This window comes from Cebus imitator, unplaced genomic scaffold (assembly GCF_001604975.1).
Source record: "Cebus imitator isolate Cc_AM_T3 unplaced genomic scaffold, Cebus_imitator-1.0 Scaffold1155, whole genome shotgun sequence".
Taxonomy (NCBI): domain Eukaryota; kingdom Metazoa; phylum Chordata; class Mammalia; order Primates; family Cebidae; genus Cebus; species Cebus imitator.
In genome coordinates, this window is record NW_016108470.1 from 8,747 (window position 1) to 13,119 (window position 4,373).

Consider the following 4,373-nt stretch of genomic DNA (forward strand, 5'->3'; position numbering starts at 1 on the left):
TGTCTTGCGTATTTCTGTCTCAAGACATCTTATCCAAAACAAGACTCATTACCTATGATTGTCCTTCCTACATTTGTCCTTTTCCTCTGAGACGTCCTTTGGGTTGCATTTCATTTCTTATACTCCCTCTGACTATCATCACCCAGAGCGACCCCTTATTGCTTTAAATTGAGTTTAGCTTATTGAGACAGGCTGGACAGAGTGGATCATGCCTATAATCCCAGCACTTTGGGAGGCCAAGACGAGCAGAAGTCACCTGAAGTCAGGAGTTGAAGACCAACCTGGCCAAAATGGGTGAAATCCTGTCTCGACTAAAAATACAAAAATTAGCCTGGCATAGTGGTGAACACCTGTAATCCCAGCCACTCGTGAGGCTAAAGTGGGAGAATTGCTCAAACCTAGAAAGTGGAGGTTGCAGACAGCCAAGATCATGCCACTGCACTCCATCCTGGGTGACAGAGCCAGACTCTGTCTCAAAAAAACCAAAAAAAAACAACAACAAAAACCCCATAATTTACTCAGACATATATGTGTCTTATTAATATATTTTATATATATCCATTAATTATTATAATAGCTGTTGTCATTTTCAATATTTTTTGTCTTTTAACTTTTATACCAGAGTTAACAGTTATTTGCATGTTATTTCTTCAACATTCAAGGTAAAGATGGTTCAGGGTACAGATAGCGTGAGAAAAATGATGTCTACTAAAAGTCTTTTTTCTTGGCCAGGCACGGTGGCTCACACCTGTAATCCCACCACTTTGGGAGGCTGAGGCAGGTGGATCATGAAGTCAAGAGATCAAGACCATCCTGGCCAACATGGTGAAACTCCGTGTCTACTGAAAATATGAAAATTAGCCAGACATGGTTGTGTGCACCTGCAGTTCCAGCTTCTTGGGAGGCTGAGGCAGGAGAATCACTTGAACCTGGGAGGAGGAGTTTGCAGTGAGCAGAGAATGCACGATTGCACTCCAGCCTGGATGACAAGAGTGGACACTTTGTCTCAAAAAAAAAAAAATCTGTGTGTGTGTGTGTGTGTGTGTGTGTGTGTGTGTGTGTGTGTTTCCCTCAGTAGGTTACCTTGGTTTAGGCTGTGCTCAGTAGACACTTTCCAATTGTGTGCACAGTCTGAGACTAATGCTTACAGAAACCAATTAGCACATATTTACTGTCAAGCCTTAAAATGAGACATAGGGTAGATCCCTGTCTAATTAAATTTATTACAGTATCATCATCTCTGTCATTTTTTTTTTTTCTGAGACGGAGTCTTACTCTGACACCCAGGCTGGAGTGCAATGACACCATCTCTGCTCACTGCAACCTCTTCCTCTAGGCTTCCCTCAATTCTCCTACCTCAGTCTCCCGAGTCACTGGGATTACATGTGCCTGTCACCATACCTGTCTAATTTTTGTATTTTTAGTAGAGATGGGGTTTCGCCATGTTGGTCAGGCTGATCTCAAACTCCTGACCTCGTGATCTGCCCACCTTGGCCTCCTAAAGTGCTGGAATTACAGGTGTGAACCACCATGCCTGGCTCCCTCTGTCATTTTTATAACAACACTCTACTATCACTCCTGTTATTAATTTATATCATTCTTGTTTTCTAGGAACTATTACCCTTTGCTGTGTTTGGGAGTACAGATGAAGTGAAAGTTGGAAAAAGGATGGTCAGAGGCCATCACTATCCTTGGGGAGTTTTGCAAGGTAAATGTGAAAGCAGGCAGGCTTTGCAATGATTAAGTTAAATATATGTGTATCATTCATGGGCTCAAAATAACATTTTCATTTGAGCTAATATTGGTAACTCTTACTAATCTATAAGTTAACAGTTACTGTGAAGAACACAAACTCTGTTTATTTAAACTAATATTTATTTAAGCTAATCACTTACTAATGACTGTGATTCATTGTCACAGAAGTTTGCTGAATGATGCTTTAAGCCAAAATCTACAGAGGCTGGGAAGGGCCTCTTGTTGACCCCAATGTACAAACCATGACATTCAGAATGCTGGAAAGCACTTTAAACAAAATTGAAGCAAATATCCTAGTGTTCAGTCGTGTTGCGTAAACTCATTACTACCTGATGTACAAACCATTTTAAACTGGTCACTAGAAAAAAGAATGATAAACTTTTTAAAACAAGAAAGTACAATTTACCTTTGGCTAAAGATTATACCTTTGACATTTATATTATTATTTGTCATCATAATGAGTTAGAATATTGTAGTAAGCAGTAATTTATTATCTTGTTCATATACTTGTGGTACTAATTATTGGGGAATGAAAGATTTACTTGTACTGGTTTTCAAATGATGTTGTTTCTTTGTTTCTTTGAGACAGAGTTTTGCTCTTGTTGCCCAGGCTAGAATGCAGTGGCGTGATTTTGGCTTACTGCAAACTCTACTTCCCAGGTTCAAGTGATTCTTCTCCTGCCTTAGCCTCCTGAGTAGCTGGGATTACATTTGCCTGCCACCATGGCTAATTTTTGTATTTTAGTAGAAATGGGGTCTCACCATATTAGTCAGACTAGTCTCAAACGCCTGACCTCAGGTGATCCGCCTGCCTTGATCTCCCAAAGTGTTGGGATTACAGGCGTGAGCCACTACACCCAGCCCCAAATGATGTGTTTAAAAAATTGACATATTAGAAAATTTAAAATGTGTTAAACTACTTAAAACTTAATGTTTTAATATTTATTATATTATGTTGTGTTACATATTGGTATATTCTATAAAATATATATCTATACTATATGTTGATGTATAAAATTTGGTCACATTATTAATCACAATAAACCATACATTATGGTCAATCTTCTGGACATGATAAACACAGGAGAGAGCCATACAAAATATTTTTTATTAATTAATCTTAATTGACAAAATTGTATGTACTTATCATGTACAACATGATGTTTTGAAATACATACACATTATGGAATGACTAAATTAATATAATTAACATATGTGTTATCTCAGTTATTTTTGTGATGAAAATTTAACATCTTAGCAATTTTCAAGAATGTAAAATATTATTAACATAGTCACTATGTTGTACAATAGATCTCTTTGACTTGTTCTTATCTAACTAAAATTTTGTATCATTTTACCAACATCTCTCCTACCATACCCTCTGCCTAACTCATGTAACCACCATTCTATTCTGTTTCTACAAGATTAACTTTTTTTTGAGGTGGAGTCTTGCTTTCACCCAGGCTGGAGTGCAGTGGTGCAATCTCGGCTCACTGCAAACTCTGCCTCCTAGGTTCAACCGAATTCTCCTGCCTCAGCCTCCCGAGTAGCTGGGACTACAGGCATGCACCACCACACCCAGCTAATTTAATTTTTGGTAGAGAAGGGGTTTCATTATGTTGGTCAGTATAGTCTCAATTTCCTGACCTCATGATCCACCTGCCTCAGCCTTCCACAGTGCTGGGATTACAGGTGTGAGCCACCGTGGCCGGCCAAGTTTAACTTTTAAAGATTTGATATATTAGTGAGATCATTTACTATTTGTTTTTCTGTGCTTGGCTTATTCACTTAGTATAAACTCCTCCAGTTCCATCCAGGTTGCTGCAAATGATAGGATTTCCTTATTTTTAAGGCTGAATAGTTTTCCATTGCATATATGTGACCCACCTTTTTTCTTCATGCATCCATTCATGGACACTTAGTTTGCTTCCATATCTTGGCTCTTGTGAATAATGGTACTGCAGGCATCTCTCTGACATACTGACTTCATTTTGGGGAGGTATATGCCCAGTAGTGAGATTGCTGGATCATATGGTAGTTTTATTTTTAATTTTTTGAAGAAACTCTATGCTGTTTTCATAATGGCGGTACTAATTTACATTCTCACCAACAGTGTACAAGGGTTCCTTTTTTTCATGTCCTCACCAGCACTTGTTTGTCTTGATAATAGGCATTTTAGCATGGGTCAAGTAACAGCTTATTGTGCTTTTAATATATATTTTTTTGAGATGGAGTTTACCTCCTGTTGCCCAGGCTGGAGTGACATGGCATGATCTCGGCTCACTACAACCTCCACCTCCCGGATTCAAGCAATTTTCCTGCCTCAGCCTCCTGAATAGCTGGGATTATAGGCATGCACCACCATGCCTGGCTAACTTTCTTGTATTTTTATTAGAGACAGGGTTTTGCCATGTTGTTCAGGCTAGTCTTGAACCCCTGACCTCAGGTGATCTGCCCACCTTGGCCCCCCAAAATGCTAGGATTACAGGTGTGACCCACCACGACTGGCCTGTGTTTCTTTAATTTTTAATTTTCATGGTTACATAGTAGATATATGTTCATAGGGAATGTGAGATATTTTGATACTGGCATTCAATGTGTGGTAATCACATCAGGGT